The sequence below is a fragment of the Rhinatrema bivittatum genome, chromosome 7, assembly GCF_901001135.1.
Source record: "Rhinatrema bivittatum chromosome 7, aRhiBiv1.1, whole genome shotgun sequence".
In the NCBI taxonomy this organism is placed as follows: Eukaryota; Metazoa; Chordata; class Amphibia; order Gymnophiona; family Rhinatrematidae; genus Rhinatrema; species Rhinatrema bivittatum.
In genome coordinates, this window is record NC_042621.1 from 140827325 (window position 1) to 140849985 (window position 22661).

General features: G+C 46.2%; 1 protein-coding gene across 3 annotated transcripts in view; it reads left to right on the forward strand.

The window, feature by feature from the left end:
- The window catches only part of CSNK2A2 (casein kinase 2 alpha 2), a 255941-nt gene extending 234297 nt beyond the window's left edge, over positions 1-21644 (forward strand). For all 3 annotated transcript variants that reach the window (XM_029609255.1, XM_029609253.1, XM_029609254.1), the window contains one exon: positions 15004-21644. The gene's annotated coding sequence lies outside the window, so the exon portion shown is untranslated. The remainder of the gene's footprint in view (positions 1-15003) is intronic.
- Positions 21645-22661: the final 1017 nt, after the last annotated feature.

The following is a 22661-nucleotide window of genomic DNA, read 5'->3' on the forward strand; positions in this document are numbered from 1 at the left end:
GAGCGAGCTTCGCCCCACGGCATGGGACTACCTCCAAGTCCTCAGCCTCATGGCCATCCACACTGGAAGTAGTGCCATGGGCAAGAGCTCCCATGAGACCCCTACCGTGCTCACTACTATCACGATGGAATCCGCTGTCCCAGAACTACACGTATGGTGGCTACAAGAAGGCCATCTGAGCCAGGGAGTGAGACTATCTTCACCAGCCTGGATCCTGCTCACCACAGACACCAGCCTACGAGGATGGGGAGCACACTGCCAGGAGCTAACAGCCCAGGGGCAATGGAACAAAGAAGAGTCGGGATGGAACATCAATTGCCTAGAAGCCCGGGCAGTCAGACTAGCCTGCCTACGGTTCGGTCACAGACTCCGAGACAAATCAGTCAATACCTTAATTGACAACAATATAGGCGGTCTGCCCATTGAGAGGACTCGCCTGAGGAAGAGCAGATACTCGGGGGCAGTAATTGACACCCTGCTCCGAGCACGCAAGTTCTCCACATCCCTAACATACATAAGGATTTGGAGAGTATTTGAAGCCTGGTGTGAGGACTGTGACATCTTTCCACGCTCAGCCAAAATTCCTGCGATTTTGGAATTCCTGCAGAACGGATTACTGAAGGGATTGCCTCTCAACTCCATCAAGGTACAGGTAGTCGCATTGTCATGCTATGGAACCAAGAGCAAGAGTGGCAGCATAGCCTCTCACCCGGAAGTCTCCCGCTTCCTGAAAGGAGTCGAGCAAATCCGACCACCCCTAAAGTGACCGGTGCCTCTTTGGAACCTCAACCTGGTCCTAGATTTCTTAGCAGGAGCCCCCTTCAGACCTCTTCGCTGCCTGTCTCTCCGACTATTAACATTGAAGACAGCCTTCCTGGTCGCAGTCTGTTCGGCCCGTCGTATCTCCGAGCTACAAGCACAGTCCTGCAGGGAGCCGTTCCTCAGACTCTCACCCCGGGAACCATCCAGTTACGCACGGTCCCATCCTTCCTCCCCAAAGTGTTTTCTCACTTCCATCTCAACCAAACCATCTCGCTACCATCGCCAGATGAGCATAAGAATTCGGAAGAGTCTCGCAGTCTACGCCACCTCAACGTCGGCAGACTCCTAGTCCGATACCTGGAAAGGTCAGAATCCATACGAAAGACGGACCATCTATTCGTCCTTCAAGGTGAGAAGAAGCAAGGGGAAGTGGACTCGCAATCAACCATAGCCCGCTGGATCAAAGAAGTCGTCAAGTTGGCCTACGTAGAAGGCAAGCCACCGCCTTTACAAGTAAAGGCCCATTCCACTAGAGCCCAGGCAGTGTCCTGGGCAGAAACCAAGATGTCACCCGCCGAGATCTGTCAGGCGGTGACATGGTCCTCCATCCACACCTTCTCCAGGTTTTACCGCCTGGATGTTCAGGCTCGAGAGGACACAGCATTTGCAAGGGCAGTACTAAGTGGGCCACGGGCAGCCTCCCATCCGGTTCGGGAGTAGCTTTTATACATCCCATTGGTCCTGAGTCCATCTGCTACACACTAGGAAATAGAGAAATTACTTACCTGATAATGTCGTTTTCCTTAGTGTAGACAGATGGACTCAGCATCCCACCCACGGCTGCCGTTATTCATGGAATCCTCGAGTGACATCCCTGAGAGCGAGTGATTCACGGGTAAGCCATGCTTTCCTCCAACGTGGACACCCATCCTACTGGGTGTCGACATTTCTCGGTTAAGGGCACTGGCGGTCTCCAGCTATAACCAATTCAACCAGTTCAAATTAATCAAGTTATCAAAGTTATAAAGTTAATCAAGTTATTCAAATTATTCAGTCATACATATATCCACAATTGCTTTTCGAGGAAAATACTGAAGTGCTGCACTTCCTGCAGGGGGTATATGTACCAGGTGCTGACGTCAGATTGAAATCTGATCCGTCTCCAACTGCTATCAGGAGTACACTATACCCATTGGTCCTGAGTCCATCTGTCTACACTAAGGAAAACGAAATTATCAGGTAAGTAATTTCTCCAATATATATTCATATTTGCTACTGTAGAGAAAAAGGCAGTTGAGTGGACTTTGGTCCAGCATTGGACTTTATTTTTACCTTTTTCTCTTCCTGCTGAGAGAGTTTGTACATAACCAGGGAGTGGAGCCCCAAAAAAATTAATACGTGACTCTTGGAGCTCATGTGGGAGTGAACGCTTATTTTCAGGGTTATGGTTATATGGGACGACTGGGGAGGAAGCAGGAAGGGGTGGGAGTGGAGGGAGGGAAGGTTTTTCATGGACAAGGCTACATTATTAAGTTGCAAAGCCTTTACTGTACTCCTGAGTTAAATTTTTTTTTTTTTTTTTGTGAAGTGGTTGGGACCTAGGCTGGGCAGCCTGAACCAGTTATATAGAAGAAAGTCTCTTGCAGAGGCTGGATGTTCTTGGGATCATGTGAATGACAAGTGTGGGAATCTGTTGAGTGGTATGGAATGTTGGGGGGTGGGCTCAGTTACTAAATGCTATAAAGAGCTACATTGCGCCATTTTAAGCTGGCAGTTTCTGCTGATACCCTCTTGCATCTAGTGAATCTGGTAACGTCTCTCGATGCCCCTCATGGAGGAGTTCTCCGAGTATGGTCCTTTAGCAGGCCTGAAATTACATTTTGAAAAGTCAGACGCATTACTGGTTTTGAATTAGGTATCCAACCTATGGGGAACAAATTTTCCAATGCGGTAGGTAATGGACACATTTATGTATTTAGAGATCTCAGTACATAAAGATCCAACACAAATATCTAGAGTCTATGTCCAGAACTTAATCAGAATCATTAAAACTTTGTTCCAGAATTGGAAGGATTTGCCCTTTTCATTGGCGGGAAGTGTAAATCTTTTTCAAATGGCCATTTTTCCTAAATGGCTATATATGTTCCACACAGTACCATGCTGTTTATCAAAAAAAGATATGAGACAGTTTGAAAAAATTGCTACAAGATTACTTATGGAGGAATGCTAAACCAAGAATAGCTTTACGTAAATGAAATAGGTAAATGGGAAACTAGGTTTAGGGGTGGTACATCTGAAGCTATATAATATTGTATGTAATCTGTGACATGTAGCGGATTGACTCTTGGAAACTTGCTTGTATACTTCCCTGGCACTGGAGACCGACTTCCTATCCGTACTTAGTCCTGGCTTTGTTTTACATTCTTCATTGGCCATATTACCTGCATATCTGAAAGAGTTCCTTGGTTACACCACTGATCCAAACTTGGAGATATCTCTGCACCAGACTTAAATTGAAGCCGCCTATTTCCTAGTTTTTGCCAATCATGGGCAATAAACATTTTCTACTAAAAATCCAGGGCCACTCTTTCAGTATGTGGGGTAATCGGGGGGGGGGGGGGGGCTAAAGGTGACTTTGTAAATTATTTATTGATGAAGGTCTTATAAAAACCTTCCAGGAAGTGTCCATGGAATTTAATTTAGATCCAACGCACTTGTTTCCATATTTACGAGTGTGAGACTATATTCAATCTTTGGGTGTAAAGGATGAGAATAGAGTGTGGCTCTGACATATTGGATGTGGCGGACCCAATAAGACACGGTATCTTTTTGGTACTGCAAATTGATAGGTCAAAAGCAGTAGGTGAGGTGTGACAAAATGGTGCAAAGCTGGGGATAGGAACTTGATTTCAATTTGACAGAGACCCAATATGTACAGTGTTTTAAAAAGAATACGCTCTATCACCTGTAACAGCACTAAGAGAAATGCAGGATATATTTCTGAGATATTATATACCATAGAAATTAGCACATACTAAGAAACTGAGATTCAGAGTGGTGTGTGAAATGCAAGCTCTGCCTAGGTACTTTGGGACATCAGTGATGCATATAGGGAAAAATATCCGCTCCGTGGTGGGACTGCACCTTGAATACTGTGTACAATTCTGGTCGCCGCATCTTAAAAAAGATATAGTTGCGATGGAGAAGGTACAGAGAAGGGCAACCAAAATGATAAAGGGGATGGAACGGCTGCCCTATGAGGAAAGACTAAAGAGGTTAGGGCTATTCAGCTTGGAGAAGAGACGGCTGAGGAGGGATATGACAGAGGTCTACAAAATCATAAAAGGACTCACAGGTCAATGTAAATGTTATGTATTCTCTGATAATAAAAGGACTAGGGGATACTTCATGAAGTTAGCAAGTAGCTCATTTAAAGCAAATCAAAATTGTTTCACTCAATGCATAATTTAAGTTCTGGAATTCATAGCCAGAGGATGTGCTTACGGCATTTAGTGTAACTGGGTTTAAAAAAGGTTTGGATCATTTCCTAAAGTCGAAGTCCATAAACTGCTATTAATAAGGAATAGGAGCTTGGGATCTGTTCAGTGTTTGGGTACTTGCCAGAAACTTGTGACTTGGATTGGCCACTGTTGGTAACAGGATCCTGGGCTTGATGGACCCTTGTTGTGACCCAGCATGGCATGTCTTATTCTTAAGTAATTTTGGGAATGTACTTGTATTAACCAGTTTTGGAAGCAGGTTGTTGCATATGTATATAAGATCACAAAAGTAATGCTTCCTCTTCAAACGAAGGCAATTCTTTTTGATAACATGACAAGCATTGCCATTGGACAGAAATTTTTGAAGCTCTGGATACGCAAGGCCTTATAGTTGGCAAAGAAAGCTGTATAGCAATTTTGACTATGGGAAGACTCGCTGACACATAACTCAGTGGAGAAACCAGTTAAGTGATGTGTGTCTTTGAGAAATATGTTGAAAAATCTAATTTGTCCAGAAAGTCTTTTTACAAATATGGGACTCCTACCTACATTCATTACCATATAGGGTCCATAGTGAGATTCTTAATGACTTTTGAGGACTAGATTACAATGTGACTCCATAAAGATTTGATGTTATATGTAGTGCAGTCAAGATTAAGATGATTCGCGGAATGTAGCCTTGTGTGGGGGGGAGGGAGGGTCATTCTGTTAGTGGGGATATTATTGCTTTGTGACGGGGGGGGGGGGGGGGGGTCACTGGGCAGAAACCAGTCACCTTGATTTGCTATGTAAATGGATAATGCGTTATTGTGTAAATGGATAATTTGTTGAAAAGTTAAAAAAAAATTGAGCAAAAGCTTTTAATTGAGGGATCTTCCCTTCTGACTTACATTTTTACTATATATGATTGTTGATAATGGCACAACTGTATATTTATGTAACAATGTTTTTAATATCATAGAGGCCAATGCAATATTGAGTGCTGACTCAGCGTGCCGCTAAAACATGTGGTTGGCCATGTGTTTTGGATGTGCTAGACATATGCCCAATGCAATATCAGGATTAGCGCATCCAAAACGCACGTCCATACTGGCACGTAGATAATAGCACTGTTCACATGCAAATGCCATGCTGATGAGGCTATTAGCTAGTACCCCCGATTTAAGAAGATAAAAATGTGCACCCAAAGTGCACTTTTAACCCTCAAAAACGAACGCCAGCCCAGTGCTGGTGTTAAGTACTGAAGCACCCCAAGCCATGCTCAGAAAAGCAATTTCATTCCAGGTGGAATTCTTAAACCATACAGTTCTTCCTCATGGTCCCACACTAAAAATTTTCTATTTCCATGAAATCTTTTATTTATTCATTTAGCTTTTTAAAATCCACAGCTATCCACACATATTCATTGTTAAATACTAAGAAAGACATATTTGCTGAAGTTCAGACTGAAAATATAGATTTAAACAAAATTATTACACACAACTGCCTGAAACCTCAGAGTGAGGAGCAAAATATGGGGCTGATGCAATATCATTCATGCAAAAAACATGCATCCAACCTGGGATGCTCAAATGAAGTGGTGCGCTAAAAGGGACACACAATAGATAAATTGTGCAACCCTAGCTCATGAGGACCAGAGTTATCCTCTGGTGATAGACAAAACTGCAGCAGAACAAATAGCTCAGACAAATTCTAGATAGTTTTCTGCATGCTCACTGTTCAGCAAAGTCATTACAGACCGAGCCACCCTGAGCTTTTTAACCACATTCACCGAATGGTAATGTAGTGTAAAACTGGCAGATAGATTCAGAAAACTCTATCTAGAATTTGTCTGAGCTATCTGTTCTGCTGCAGTTCCATCTATCACTCTGGTCCTCGAGCTACAAACAGGCTTGGTTTTGGAGGATATCCACAATGAATATGCACAAGCTAAATCTGCATGCCCTGCCTCCATATACAAATCTATCTCATGCATATTCATTGTGGATATCTTGAAAGCCAGACCTGTTTGTGGCTCTTGAGGGCCACCCCTGATCTGAGAGTTTGTTACATGGAGATCAGATCACAGGCAGATATTGAGGGGACAGGGCTTATTACTTCTACTTTCTCATTCTGGAGTGGGGGCAGATGATGGCGTTTTTCATTTTTGAAAGATCTTACTTTTGAATGAAATAATTCAGACTGCTATGCTGATCTTTCCCATAAATCCTGTACAAGGATCACACTGATTTTAGCTTTCTCATTGCTCCATTCATTATGGGACTGTTCATTGTCTTTGTGGGTTTTTCCTGGTCCCTCTTCATTTTGTTTTGAAGGCACAAAGGTACTTTTCCTACTCCCCCCAAACATGAGCTTTTTTATTACAGCCTGCACTGATTTGGAAACTGTTTAGGGCCTTTTTCCACAGTTTTTCCCAGATCTTATTTTTTTTTTAATTTAAAAAGCACTTATTTCCTAGTGTGTAGCAGATGGACTCAAAACAAGTGGGTATAGTGTGCTTGTGCTAGCAGTTGGAGATGGATCTGACGTAAGCACGAGTACATATACCCCCGCAGGAAGTACAGCAATTCAGTAATTTCCGTCTCCGAAGCAGTTTGGAGCTACCTCACGCTCGCTGAGCATTTTTCCAAATTCTAACGACTAAATTCTTAGAAGACACCTACTTGAAGACGAGCCCCGCACTCCTGTGGTGATACCATTCGGTCCCTCCCCCAGTTGAGTTTCCCGAGGTGATTTCCGTGGTCCCTCGGAGGTAAGAGTCTCGGTCCGGTGGCCGGTTCGCGGCAGGGACCTAGCCCCCGAGTGAGAAGGGCTCAGGCGCGGCATAGAGGCAGCCTCGGTCCCGGCGTGGACTTGGGCCCCGAGCGAGACTAGTTCGGGCGCGGCCTAGAGGCAGCAGGTGCACCTCCTCGAGCGCGGCAGTGACGGTACTTACCCTCTCCCCCCGCAGCCAGAGACCGCCTGGGTCCCAGCCGGGAAGCGCTGAAGACAAGGCGTACATCTTTACTTGCTGGTCTCAGAGGAAGCGAGGAGTAGCAGAGTCTGCCTACGTGGCAACCCGCCAAGGGGGTCGCCATTTTGCCTGCCTGCTCGAGGCGCACATTGATAGCCCGTTGCTAGGCGCACATTGATAGCCCGTTGCTAGGCGCCCGTTGCTAGGCGCCCGTTGCTTGATAAGCGCCCGTTGCTTGATAGGCGCCCGTTGCTTGATAGGCGCCGGTGCTGAGCGCACGTTCATAGGCGCACGTTCATAGGCACCCGCTGATAGGCGTACGTTCATAGGCACATGTTCCTAGGCGCCAGTTGATAGGCGCACGTTAATACGATAAGCGCACGTGGACAGGCGCACGTGGATAAGCGCACATTGGTAGGTGCACATCTTTCGCGCACATTACAAAGCGCAGACTCTAGCTGAATTAACAGACGAGATGGAGCGTAAGAGAGCCCATGCGTCAGCGGAGCCGGCACCTCCAGTATCAGGCATAAGCCTCTGCTCTGCATGCAACCTCAGAGCCACACAGAGCAAGGAAGCAGACTCCCTATGTGCCCAATGTGAAGAGGCCCTGGGAGTTCCAGGCCAGGCCTGGTCGCAGCCCAGCGTACTTGCCAGTGCCTCAGGGAACACCCCGGACCTAGCAGGCAGCGGTGAGCTGCCAGGGAACCCGAGAGACCTGGTACCCCTAAGGCCCGATCCTGCTTCGCTCTCCTGGGTGGAATTATTCAAGGGGATTCATGCCTTTGTCACAATGCAGTCTGCTCCCCGAACGGGTCCATACGTACCGGATGACCCGGCCCCTGGACCCTCAAGGCCTAGGCACGGCCACTCGCCACCCGGAACCCCCACTTATGGGGATACAGATTGCCCTGAAGAAGACGACTAGCCCCTCGGGGATTGAACCATATCGGACCATGAGGCGCTTCTTTCTGAAGGAGGATCTCCCAGGCCTGATCTCTTAATGCCTGTCGGAACTGGCTCTCCCAGGCCATGACACCCCAGGGGAACCTAAAATGAACCCCCTGTTAGAGGGCCTGCGCCAAATGGCTCACCATTTTCCCCTCCTACAAGCAGCACAGCAGCTAATCGATCTGGAATGGAATGCGCCGGAGGCCTCATTCAAAGGGGGTCGGGCCCTGTCTGGCATGTACCCCTTAGACCCGGCAACTAAGGAGATGCTGGCGTGCCCTCAGGTAGACGCCATAGTTAGTGCAATTGTGAAGTGCACCACCATTCCGGTGGAAGGGGGGACGGCCCTCAGGATACACACGGACCGGCGCATGGACGCCAAGCTGAAGCAAGCCTTTGAGGTGGCAGCCATGTCCCTACGAATTGCGACCTGCTGCACCATGGTGACGCGTTCCTGTTTATCACAGGCTAGGAACAACACCCCGGGAGAAGAGATGGAATCAGCTCTCTCGTTCCTCACTGACGCTACCTCCGACCTAGTCCGTACGGCAGCCAAGGGTGTGTCATCCTCAGTGGCAGCCAGGAGACAGCTCTGGCTACGTAATTGGTCGGCCGACTCCTCCAAGACACGTCTCACGAGATGCCCTTTAAGGGATCCCTCCTGTTCGGCAGCGACCTCAAGAAACTGGCCAATAAATGGGGCGCCTCTCCATTACCCCGTCTACCAGAAGACAGGCCAAGGGGGAGCCGGCGTCCTTTTCCCAGACCATCCAGAGGTAGAAACTCTCAGCGCTTCAACCCTTACAGGGCTCGCTACCAAGCACCTCGTTCTCAGGCCAGGAACCAGTCCTTTCGGACTAAGCACAACAAGAGGAGATCCGGCTCGGGTTCTGGTCCCGGCCGCAGCCGACCCATCCGGGGGTAGCAGCCATAGGGGGCAGGCTAACCCTCTTCTACCGCAGGTGGGTCAAGATTACCTCGGACCAGTGGGTCCTCGCCATCATCCGAGAAGGATATTACCTGGACTTTCTTCGGCTCCCGCCGGACAAGTTTGTGGAATCTCCGTGTTCACCCTTCAAGAGGGCGGCACTAGAGGTTACCTTGCAGAGGCTCCTATCCCTAAAAGCCATAATCCCAGTGCCTGCATGGGAGGAAAATTCTGGGCATTATTCCATTTATTTCATAGTACCCAAGAAGGAGGGAACTTTCAGGCCCGTCCTGGACCACAAGTCAATCAACCGACACCTACAGGTCCCCAGCTTTCGCATGGAAACCCTGCGGTCTGTCAAGAATGCAGTACAGCCAGGGGAGTTTCTCACATCCCTAGATCTGTCGGAAGCCTACTTGCATATCCCAATCCATCGGGATCACCAGCGCTATTTACGCTTCAAAGTCCTGAATCAACACTTCCAGTTCCGAGCTTTACCCTTCGGGTTAGCCACCGCGCCGCGAACCTTTACCAAGGTCATAGTAGTAGTAGCGGCGTCACTCAGGAAGGAAGGGATCCTTGTCCATCCCTACCTGGATGATTGGCTGATCAGGGCAAAGTCCCCGGAGGAGAACCACCAGGCAACCAACAGAGTTATATCTCTTCTGGAAAGCCTAGGATGGGTAGTAAACTTGAACAAGAGTTCCCTACAGCCTTCTCAGTCGCTGGAATACCTAGGAGTCCGATTCGACACCCAGGAAGACAAGGTCAGCCTGACCGCCAAGAGGAGAGCAAAGCTCCGGAATTGTCTGCAGGCCCTGCTGAGCGCCACCCGGCCCACAGCTTGGGATTACCTACAGGTCCTCGGCCTTATGGCATCCACGCTGGAGGTGATACCATGGGCGCGGGATCATATGAGACCATTACAATGCGCGCCCTCCTATCTCGGTGGAGCCCACGATCACAGAACTACACCGTACACCTACCTCTCCCAGCCAGAGTGCGGACTCAGATGCGGTGGTGGTTGCAGCCCGGCCACATGAGCCGGGGGTCAAGAATGTCCTCCCCAACCTTGGACCCTGCTCACTACAGATGCCAGCCTAAACGGATGGGGAGCGCACTGCGAAGAACTCACTGCCCAAGGGCGGTGGAACAGAGTAGAATCGAGGTGGAACATCAACCGACTAGAGGCACGGGCAGTCAGGCTAGCATGCCTGCGATTTGCCCACAGACTTCGAAACAGAGCGGTCAGAGTGATGTCGGACAACGCCACCACAGTGGCATACATCAACCGACAGGGCGGAACCAGAAGCCAACAGGTATCCCTAGAAATAGCCCCCCTGATGACTTGGGCGGAAGCAAATCTCCAGGACATCTCCGCCGTCCACATCGCCGGGAAGGACAACACCACGGCAGACTTCCTCAGCAGAGAAAGCCTAAATCCAGGGGAATGGCAGCTGTCGCCCACAGCTTTCCAGATGATTGTGGATCAGTGGGGGATGCCGGGCATGGACCTACTAGCAGACAGGTCCAACGCTCAAGTACCCAGATATTTCAGCCGCAGGCAGGATCAGCTATCCCAGGAGATCGACGCCCTGGTACAGCCATGGCCTCAGGGGATCCTGCTCTATGACTTCCCTCCATGGCCACTGCTGGGCACCCTTAAACACAAGATTCAGCGGCACAGAGGCCTAGTTCTTCTAGTGGCCCCGGACTGGCCAAGAAGACCCTGGTACGCAGACATGAGAAGACTACTGGCAGGGGCTCCATTTCCCCCTGCCTCCACACAGGGACCTGCTGCGGCAAGGTCCCATCCTCCACGAGGATCCAGCTCAATTCTCTCTTACGGTCTGGCCATTGAGAGGGCTAGACTGAAGAGAAGAGGATACCCGGGGCCGGTAATAGATACACTCCTCCGAGCATGCAAGTTCTCCACATCATCTACCTTATAAATGGCCTGTGACCGACGGCCCGCAAATGCGCAGTAGAGCTGCGCTGTACTGCGCATGTGCGGGCAAGGACGTCGGTCAGAAAAAAAAATGGCGGTGGGGCCGCAGGAGCGGGAGGAGAAGCAGCGGCGCCGCTACTTCTCCTCCCCAGATCTGCCGGCAGATCTCGGGGGGGGGGGGTCACTGCCGCGCGTGTGGGAGTGACACCCCCCCCCCCCCCCCCGAGATCTGCCGGCAGGAGCGGGAGGAGTTAATGGAGCCGGGTGAGGGTTGCGGGAAGTCGCGCTTACGGCGCCGGGAGGAAATGGAGGTGGGTGTGGGCTGCGAGGAGTTGCGAGTACGGCGTCGGAAGGAAATGGAGGCGGGTGAAGGGAGGGACTGAGTGGGAGGGAGGGAGGGAGAGGGGGACTGAGTGAGTGGGAGGGAGGGAGAGGGGGACTGAGTGGGAGGGAGAGGGGGACTGAGTGGGAGGGAGAGGGGGGACTGAGTGAGTGGGAGGGAGAGAGAGGGGGGACTGAGTGGGAGGGAGTGAGGGAGAGGGGGGAGAGAGGGAGGGAGGGACTGAGTGAGAGGAGAGGGAGGGTGGAGAGGAGTGGGTGGGGGAGGGGGGTGGTGAAGAGTGAGGGAGAGAGAATGAGGGGGAGGTGAGAGACAGAGGGATGTAGCCCGTTTTAACGGGCTTAACGGCTTGTTAACATATATAAGGATCTGGAGAATATTTGAAGCCTGGTGCGAAACTCACGGCACCAATCCACATGCCGCTAAGATCCCTATCATTTTGGATTTCCTGCAAGATGGCCTTCAGGAGGGTCTGTCCCTCAATTCCATCAAGGTTCAAGTGGCAGCGCTATCCTGCTACGGTCCCCGGAGTGACAGCAACAGCATCGCCACACACCCAGACATTTCACGTTTCCTGAAAGGAGTCAAACACATTCGCCCACCACTGAAGTGGCCAGTTCCCCTGTGGAACCTCAACCTAGTCTTGGAATTCCTAGCGGGACACGCCTTCAGACCCCTCTGAGGCCTGTCCCTCCGTTTGTTAACCTTGAAGATGGTGTTCCTGCTGGCGGTATGCTCAGCACGCCGCATCTCAGAGCTACAAGCACTGTCCTGCCGTGATCAGTTTCTCAGAATCACTCCAGAGGCTATCCATCTTCGCAAGGTCCTTCTTTACCCTTCTTACCCAAAGTAGTCTCACAATTCCACCTCAACCAAACCATATCCTTGCCTACCACGGAAGGTTTGAAGAAGTCTGAAGAAGGTCAAATACTATGCCATCTCAACATCGGCAGGCTGCTGTCCAGATACCTGGAAATGTCAGAAGCAGTACGAAAGACGGGACCACCTGTTCATCCTTCACAGCAGGAAGAAGCAAGGGGAAGCGGCCTCACGGGCAACCATCGCCCGCTGGATCAAAGAAGTTATCAAGGCAGCCTACGTAGAAGCAGGAAAACCACCGCCTCTACGGGTCAAGGCTCACTCTACCAGAGCGCAAGCGGCCTTTTGGGCAGAAACTAGGATGCTGTCGCCTGCAGAAATATGTAGAGCGGCGACGTGGTCCTCCCTCCATACCTTCTCCAGATTCTATCGTCTGGATGTCCAGGCCAGGGAGGACACAGCATTTGCGAGGGCAATCCTGAACGGACCTCGGGCAGCCTCCCACCCAGTCCGGGAGTAGCTTTTGTACATCCCACTTGTTTTGAGTCCATCTGCTACATGCTAGGAAATGTAGAGATTACTTACCTGATAATCTCGTTTTCCTTAGTGTATGCAGATGGACTCAGCATCCCGCCCAGCTGCTGGCATACATGGGGATTCACCGACTCAGGTAAGCCATGTTTTTCTTATAATAGGCCATCCACCCTGTCTGGTGTCGACGCCTTCCGGTTGAGAACACTGGCTGTCTCCAGCTACTATCAATCGGTCAGGGTAATCATGTTCATTTAATCGATCGGTCAGCTACAGCTTTTGCAAGGAAGATTACTGAATTGCTGCACTTCCTGCAGGGGTATATGTACCCGTGCTGACGTCAGATCCGTCTCCAACTGCTAGCACGAGCACACTATACCCACTTGTTTTGAGTCCATCTGCATACACTAAGGAAAACGAGATTATCAGGTAAGTAATCTCTACATTACCCACGGTTCCTACATTCAGAGTGGGGTACAATATCATAAATATATATAGACAGAAGAGAAGGAGGCAGGTGATGCAAAATTTTAGGGAGGGGCAAAAAGGACAAGCATCGAGGAGAGAGAGTAGTTGTGCCAGAGGGTCATAAGAAATTGCCATGCTGGGTCAGACCAAGGGTCCATCAAGCCCAGCATCCTGTTTCCAACAGAGGCCAAACCAGGCCACAAGAATCTGACAAGTACCCAAACACCAAGAAGATCCTATGCTACTGATGCAATTAATAGCAATGGCTGTTCCCTAAGTAAACTTGATTAATAGCAGTTAATGGACTTCTCCTCCAAGAACCCATCCCAAACATTTTTTGAACCCTACTACACTAACTGCACTAACCACATCCTCTGGCAACAAATTCCAGAGCTTAATTGTGCGTTGAGTGTGAGAGAATTTTCTCCGATTAGTCTTAAATGTGCTACTTGCTAACTTCATGGAATGCCCCCTAGTGGTCATAGGTGAAAGGAGTAGAAGACTAGGTGGTATTTCCTGCAGGGGGACCAGTTGGGGGTGGTCCATTGTCGTCTTGGCTAGGGAATGCTCTCTTGAAGAGGAAAGTTTTTAGGGCTTTTTTTGAAGAAAGCTTTTTCTTGTAGGCATCTTATTGCCTTTGGTAAGCTGTTCCATAGGATTGGTCAAGCAGAGAAGAATGCACATTATCTGGTTTCCTTGAAATGTGTGTTTTGTAGGTGGAGCATCTAGTAGCATTTGGTTAGTTATCTGAGCTGTCAGGCACGGGTATGGATTTTTATTGTAGAGGAAAGCCTTGGGGAGTTTATGGATCGAGGAGTGAATGATCATAGCCAGCGTATATTCTATTCGGTAGGAGATAGGGAGCCCATGATGAGATTTGATTATAGGAGAGATGTGGTCTTGCATGGGAATGCTAGTAAAGGAGTCTTGCTGCTGAGTTTTATATGATCTCTAATGGATGGGTGGCGTATAGAGGTAGGCTTGTTAGAGAGTCACAGTAGTCTATCTCTGAGAATAGTAGGGATTGAAGGACGGACCTGAAATCCGAATATTCGAGAGAGGGCTTAAGATGATGTAGCAAACGCAGTTTGTAGAATGAGGAGTTAGTGATATTTCTTATATGGTTTCACATGGAGAGACAGGTCAATAGTGACTCCCAAATTCCGTACACTTTGGGGGATGGGTTGGAAATAAAAAAAATTGATGTGGTTGGGGGGTGTCGGCGATTTGATAGCGTGATAACACAATGATTTCTGTTTTCAGTGTGTTGAGCGCTAATTTATTATCATGTAGCCATTTTTGGATTGTTGTAAGACAGTTGTTGAAAGATTCCATCAGGGCACATTTTCCTTCAGCGGAAAAAAGAATTGAATATCGTCCGCATCGATTTTATAGTGCAGTCTGAGGTTATTTAGGGTGTGGCATAGTGGGGGTTAGGTAAAAGTTAAATAATGCAGCAGAGAGTGCCGATTATTGAGGCACTCAGAGCTCAGTGGCATCAGTGAGGAGGTTAGAGTCAATTTGGATTTGTTGCATCCTGATGCTAAGGTATAATGACACGCAGGCTAGCACTGTGCCAGTTATTCCAAAGATGTTCAATGACACAATTGGGCCCTATAATAAAGCCCTCACTATTTCCAGTGACCTCAGCTTTCACAAGTTTTTTGCTTTCCATATTCCTAATTATTTTTTGAAGAATTAATGTAAATGATTAAATCATCTTTGGGTGACATTTATTTTCACCTTTCGTTTTTCTTCTTCTCCCTCTATCCCTTCTCCCATCCTTCTCCTTTTCTTTCTCAGGTCCGATGCTGTTCTTACCAGTTTTTCACAAGCAGAACCAGAACCAAATCAGTGTGCGTAGAGAGATCTCGGGCGATGGACAGATCCTGTTGTGCGTGGCGGGACAGGAGTGTAGGATCCAGATTGGCCCAAGCAGCCTCACAACCGAACCCCAAAACAATACAAACTTTTCTTCTGAATGTAAAAGGTTCATAAAAAAAAAAAATGCCTTCGACTTCCAGTTGACCTCGTCCTGACCCAGAAAAGCATGGATAAAAAAAAATGTGAAGGGTATGCAAAAATGGATGTTGGTTAATATTACTTTCTCCCTCTCCCCCTTACCTTTGCTCTCCTTGGTACCCCTCAGCATATAACTTGTTTATTAGCTGGTCACAAACTCCATATTGGGGGAGAGGGGACATAAATGGCATGATGGACAGTTATATTATTCTAGTTAAAAGGAAAAAAAAGTCTATATATTATTGAATAAAAGTTTTAAAAGAAATGAATGGAGAGTTTTCAGTTTGGAAGAGCCACTACTGCCGAGCATGCTGAGCTAGTGATGTTAACTACAGCAGGCTGGGCTGATTTCATTGGCAATGCCTCTGCCTGTTATCTTCATTTCCGTAGTGTATTGTAAGAGAGAGGAGACGGAGGGGAAAGGAGGTGCCATAGGAGGACTGCAGATTACCATGACCTCAGGAATAAGTGTATTATGGTTGTTGCAGAATGTTCCAAAAGAAAGTTTCTTGCACTGTCTGGAGGTTCTTTTTTTTTTGTTTGTTTTCCTGGTAATTGCAAGCTTCTTCCCAGAGACTCCTGAGTGACTTCTTATTGCATAAGAGGTTTGTATGGGCTGGTTGGACAATTATCGCCACGTCTGCTACCGTGACAGAAACTCCTCGGAGGGGAGACCTTTTTTTCCTGATGGAATCTGTGGGGCTAGGAGGAGGACAGTGAGTGGAGCCATTACACACAGTCCTGCAGAATGTTTGGGAATCCATGAACTACCCCAATGCAAGTATAGTGTTCCCTGCATCTGTGTGTAGAAATGATACAGCTGTCACGTAAAAGAAGGGGGATCAGGGGAAATGGAAGCATCTCCTTTTTTGCTGCTTTACTCTGCAGGAAGAGTTACTAAATGGGAGCTAAGGCCCGATCGTCACAGAGATGTGTGCTTTGAAAGTTATGGAGTCAGAGGTGTGCTCTTGCTATCATTTAATCCTTCTCTGCCTTCTACGTTCTTGAAACTTTCTTCCTTTACCTGCAGCAGTTCAGGCAGATTCAAACTAAAATAAATCTGGTCCTTGCAGCTGAAATTATCCTCCATTGAATACTATGGATGATATAAAATGCTGTTTTGCATATATTTTTGGTATTGGATTGAAGTTACCTAATTTATAGGTGCTGAGCACATGCCCATGCCACAGTTTGAATGGTGGATTCTATTTATTTTTTTGCTTTTTTTTTTGGAGAGGGAGGGCTATCTCCTCATGGATAGTAAAATATTTTTCTGTGCTCAGAGCAGGAAATGGAGACATGTAGGTGAGATGCAGCACTGACAGACCAGTCTGGCATAATTCATGGTCCAATGCATTCTTGTATGTATGGTCTCAGGCAAAAGCTGTAATTCAGTTGCATCTCAGTATATTCCATTAATTAGGGTTTTTTAAGTTTTGTTTTGTGGGGGTGGTAGTGGAGATGGGAAGGGAGCAGATAATTCCAGAATTGACATGGATTTTAGTTGCCACTGCATTGTTAGACCCCCGCCTCTTTGACCTTGGGCAGTCAGCTCTATGGTTTATTAAGCAAGAGTTTCAAAGATATTTAGGGTATTTTTCTCTGATGTTCCATTGAGAATAGCCACAGACAGTGGATTATCCTCCCATCCATGAGAAACCAAAATTTAGGCAGAGATCTCTTTCCTGTATAAAGGGCATGTTTACTTCCTCTGCCTCAGTTTTCTTTTGTTCTCTCTCCAGCTAGGTATAGATGGAATATGTCTGAAGATGGTTCACAAACGTTTTTAGGAAATTGACAGCTGCTGTGATAGCAGAAGGGCTTGCCTTTCCTTTTTCTATTCCTGTATAGGTCTCCTGGGTTCTGGAGGCCAGATTCAGTCTGTAGTTGTGGCATTAGGAGGATATCCTGACCCAGCACCAGACTGAAGCAGCACATGGTGAGTTTTCACGTTTGCATTTGGTCAACATCGCAGGCAAGCCCTTTATCTGCATGTGCCAGAAATCCCTGGCTGCCTCCAAAGTGCTTATATAGTAGCAGCTGGCCTCTCTTCCAACGAACAGCATCTGTTGCAGCGGGGCCACCAAAATAATGGCAGAATTCCACTCAGAAGAGCAAAGGAAACCTCCGAGGGACCACCATGATAGCAGCCCCCAACTCCAGCTGCAGCTGAGGATCTATCACAGTAGCAGCAGGCCTCCACTGTGAGGGACAAGACAGCAGAAGACCAGGGCAACCGGAGTAGTGACAGGTTTCCATTGTTTAGAGCAAAGTGAGCTGGTAAGCTGAATCTTTTCCTTTAAGGTGACAGAAATGGGCCTAGAAAAGCCAGCAGAGAGCGAACAAGCTAAAAAGATCAAGAACAGAAAAAAGATCTCAGGGAATTATAAAAGGAAAACTGAACACCTGTATAAATCATAATCTGAACTAGGAAAATCATCCTTTGCAAAGCATTATAATGAGGTCATTGAACTCTAGTTTTTGGAGTTAAAATTGTTAGAGTAGGAGTTGTAGGCAGAGGTAAATATGCCTCAGCACTTGAGGATGAGCTTGAGCCCCATTTTAATAGTAGTAATGTCTACATTATCTTCCAAACCACAAAAGATAAATCCTTCCCCCATTCAGGCCAGAGTAACAATTCTGGCCTCTGCATATACATCTGAGCGCTCTGTCTGTTCATTCTGCGTTCAAAGAAATGGCAAAGTGAAAGGTTTCAAACAGAAAATTTTTTCCAAGTAAGATTTTCCACTACTTATATCCAATTCAACAGTCCTAGTCAGAAATAGTAATATGGCAGCTGTAGGATATCACTCCTTATCCAAGATAGTTTTCCTCCATTAAGCTCCACCCTCAATAGCTGAGCATGCAGTAATGACAAACACTATTGAAGGTGTATAGCAAATTTAAAGGATGACACAGTCAATAAGGCAGATTTAGCTGTTGAGAAAAATGTTGACATTTTAAGCACAGGTATGAGTGTATCAGTCGGGTCTGAGGAATCCAGAGTACATCTCTTGAAAGATGTCCTAGCCATTCTAGCAGTCATAGAATATATAAGGGACTCCACATTATCATATAGCAGTCTTGGCAAAGGAAACATCTTTCATTTTTAGCCAAAAGGAGTGGTGTGAAGGTCTAAATTATATTCAGCCACTCTGCGTTTGAAGGCTAGTTTAGCTAATTGAATTTTTATGGTTGCTTTTCTTGACTGAAAATCAAGGCAATTTACAATTAAAACACAAATTAAGCATAAAATAATTAACTAGTGTGCAAATACAAATTAAGCACGGGAAGATATGAAAGTCCTCCTGAAAAATTTCCCCCATGAATCGTAGGTTTTAGCAAAACTTTTGTCCAGTCTCCAAGACAATCAATTTTGTCACTGTCACCAAGCAGGGTTTCCAAAAAGAGAACCCTTTAGGGAGTAAAGATTTGTCATTCCCATCAAAAGGATCAGCAGCTGCTGCAAGAAGGGTAGGCTTAGCAATCAGCAAACTAGACCATGCTTCTGAGAGGGAGGGGGGTCCTGGTTTTATAGAACTATGAATAGGAGGAAGTGTTTCAATCTGTCTCGAAGTGGGTTCCACATAACATTAGAAAAACGAGTGCTAGAGGTAGTAGAAATAGGACACATGATAAAGGGTTCATCTGCATTCCTCAATGATTCTTCATCAACCCTACAAAAATTCGAGAGCAGCAATGGAAACGTGCTTGACTAGTTTTACAGCAAATCAGTGCAATATTTCCAGTCCATCTCCTCCCCCCCCCCCCCCCCATCCAAAGAATGAGGAATGTGAATTTGATTCTCTTCGTTGCTCCCAATCCATTGCGTGACCACAAAGTGTTAGACCTGAAATATGTAAATCAATTTGAGAATCTACCCCTTCAAAATAGTCTTTAGCAGAAGTCATTTGGGCAGTGCAACAAAGTTTCTCACATAAGTAGATCTAAAAGATACATATCTGCATATTCCAATCAGGGTTGCAAGTCAAGATTTGCAGTAAAGATCTCACTATCATTTTTGCTAAGTCTCAGCTCCCCCAAACCTTCACAAAAATGGTGGTCATTATAGCAGATTAATAAGAGAATAGGCATACTACCATACCTGGAAACTGGGTGATAAAAACATAGGAGCAAGCATCTAAGCATTTATAAATAAGCATCTAAGCATTTATAAATAACCTTAGCAATACCGTAAAGATTCAATTGTGTTATAAATTGGTCCAAAGCAATCTTTCTACAGCATGAGAAATAGCATTTCTAGGGGCCATGTTCAACAAGCAGTCATATCACCAGCACAAGACGGGATCAACAAGATAATGGAAGCTACAGGGCAAATAAGGTCAGCAATAAGAGTAGCAAAGACCATGATTGCACAGGGTCGACGTCAGCCACAGCACAGTTAGTAAAATGGGAAAAAATACAAAATGAGGCCAAGTCAGCTTTCCTTCCTGTTTGAGATAATGCAGGGAGCCTAGAATAGTAGATAACTTTCTGTACAAAGGCCATATGCTCACATTTTATGGTGAAAAGCAAAATTCAATCTGCCAAAGGATAGACCAGAGTTTCCCACTTTGCTCCAGTGCCCAACTCTCCTCTCTCCCTTTCTCTCCATTCCCATCCCATCCTATATAACAGGGAGGCATCAAAAGCAGAATACTAAATTGAAAACCAAGTGGAATCTTATCCTGGATCCAAAAAATATTTTGGAATTCTCAGCAGTACACATCTCTGGTCAAATGAACAAAAATGCCAACTACCTCAGCAAAAGGGCCAGTTCACACAGGAAAATGGTCTCTCAATGCATAATTATTTTCACAGATTTCCTGCATTTGGGGAGTTCCAGTTATAGATCTCATGGCAACTTGAGCCTAAAGGAAATTGCCACAGAACATAACCAGAGCTCTTGCCTCAAAAGCTTTGGTGACAGATGTCTTAATATTATGTAATTTCCCATTGGTTTATATCTTTCCACAATCCCTATGGTACCCAGTGTGTTAGAAAAGAGTACTAGAGGACAGTACAGTCATAGTTGTTCTCCTAAATTGGTTTTATTGACCTTAGTGTGCAAATGAGGTGGCCCTGTCCATTGCCAGGTTCTTTGTTCTGATGGAGGATTTGCTACTCTAAGGGCTGATCTTCCATTCAAATTAAGGTAGTCTAGCTCTAGTGCTATTTCTGTTGAAAATTACATCATGAAAAGGCTATTGAAAAAGGACTGCTTCAGTTGAGGAAGAGCACCACCAGTTTGGCAGAGGGTGTACTATGAGGGGTTTCTCCCCTACATCACTTGGATAGTCCCTAAATTCTGAGTTATCTATAGAAGGGATTTGAAAGGGGTTTAAGTAGCAGTATGTTAAAATTTTCTTATTCTAACAGCGCAGTATGATATGGTAATCCTCCAAATGGTTACATTCCTGAGAGCACTGGGTAAGATTAATTCTTCCTGAAAAGATCATGCCCCAAATCAGGATCTTAATATAGTTTTGAATGCCCTAATAGATTCTCCCTTTGAAACCCCTGCAAGAAGCATCATGTTTGTCTGTCATCTATTATGGAAGCCAAACTGCATATATTAGGAGAGCTCTAGAAATGTACCTGGCTAACCTAAACCATTTTGAAAATTAGGGTATTCCTTTGAATCTGGAGTCAGAAGCTCATACTATCTAGGTAACTAAGAAAATCAGTAGAGTAGGCCTATTCAATAATGGTCTAGTCCCTCTGGACTTGATAAGAGCCCATGCTGTAAAGGGAGGTTAGCCGCTGCTTGAGCAGAGTTTCCATTCTAAATATCAGTAAGGCATTCAAGCATTGTTGTGTAGGTGTTCAGACCTCTTCTGTCACCTTTTGACAGGTGGGTCCCTTCCTGGTGAGTGTGCAGCTATGGCGTGGGCTAGTCTCCATGGAACATCTGAGAATGGACATCTCTCTGCCTGCTGGTGAGGTTTCTCAGGCTTCCACCAGAATAGCCCAGACAGCCTACTCTAAGTTACGGGGAGGGTGGTGAAGCTTAGGTTAGTTCTCCATACAAACTTCATTGTATCTTGTTTTCAGCCTGTTTGACTTGTGTTGCAAAGAGAGATCTAGTTATGTTTTTCAGTTTAGAAATATACCATAAGTAAATATGGCCATTATACAGGAAGGCGGCCTCTGCCTGAGTTTGGTCTGGAAGGAAGGACAACCCATGGTTTGGGCTACTCTGGTGAAACACCAAAAAACCTCAACAGGTAGGCACATTTCTTTCTATGGACTCTGTAAAACTTTTTTACAACTCCTGCTCTGGCTCCCCCATAGGTCTTGTTGTTTGGTTACAGCATAACCTCTACTGCTGTCTTGTGAAGCAATTTTTGGTGTAAGACTGCTGTACTGTCTCCTGTCTCCCAACTCCTCCAACACTCGGTATAAATATCTTTTTATAAGCATCTCCTTTTTACGTGCATTTCTTGTTTCTCCTGCCTTAAATTTGGTGTTGCTGTTTGTGTGCATACGAATGCGTTTTATTTGTAAATGTGTGGATGTACCTATAATATGGGATGTGACAGGTACTGCATGCGATCAGAATGGATTGCAGTGCTACATGAGGATTGTTTTTGATTGACTCTTCCCAGTCCATCCAGTATGGTTATGAAGTTGGATTGTCATTTGAGAAATTAAATAGCATTTCTAAATCCAGTTTTACCTTAACAAGAAATGCATTCATCCCTTGCTGTTGGTCCTGTAAATTGTGAATGTATGAAAACCAATGCAGAAATGCAAACTACACTAGTATTAGTTGGGAAACACGATTCATAGATTCCATTATCTCCTTTCCGCCTTTTTCTTTTCATTCTTATGAAATGTAACTTTTGCCTTCATATTCCATGTATCTTTCCCTTTATTGGCTTTTTTTGCCAATTACTTGGATTTACAAATGTTCTATGAGCAATATTTTTATGACTTGCTGAGACGGTTTAAAATGGATTTTGTCACAAATGGAAATTGTCACACATGACTCCAATTCAATCAGATCACTGCATTTATATTTTGAAAAACAAACAAACATGCCTTGGGTAGTTCAGGACTGACTTTAGGAAATGGGAAAATGTAAACTTGTTTTACAATCACAAAGGGGTGTTTATTCCACATCTGACAACTGTATTTTGAATTGATTCAGAGCCATTTCTGCTATTGACAGTAACGTGCACCTTTTCTGACAGAGGTGGATAAACCATGGCCTGAGGGAAGAGTTCACCCAGCCCTCGGAGGTGTGCATCAGGTCTCTGCCCGCTGCGGTTCCAGCATATCACTTCTTGCTGAAAGGGACATCGCTGGCTCTATAGACTCCAGGAGCGACTGCTTTTTTCAGATTACAGACATGGTGGGCGGAGCTCCTGTCCTCCAGTTTTTCTATTTAGGTTTCTGGGGTATCCTCCATCCCCACTCAAGCTTTCCAGAAATGC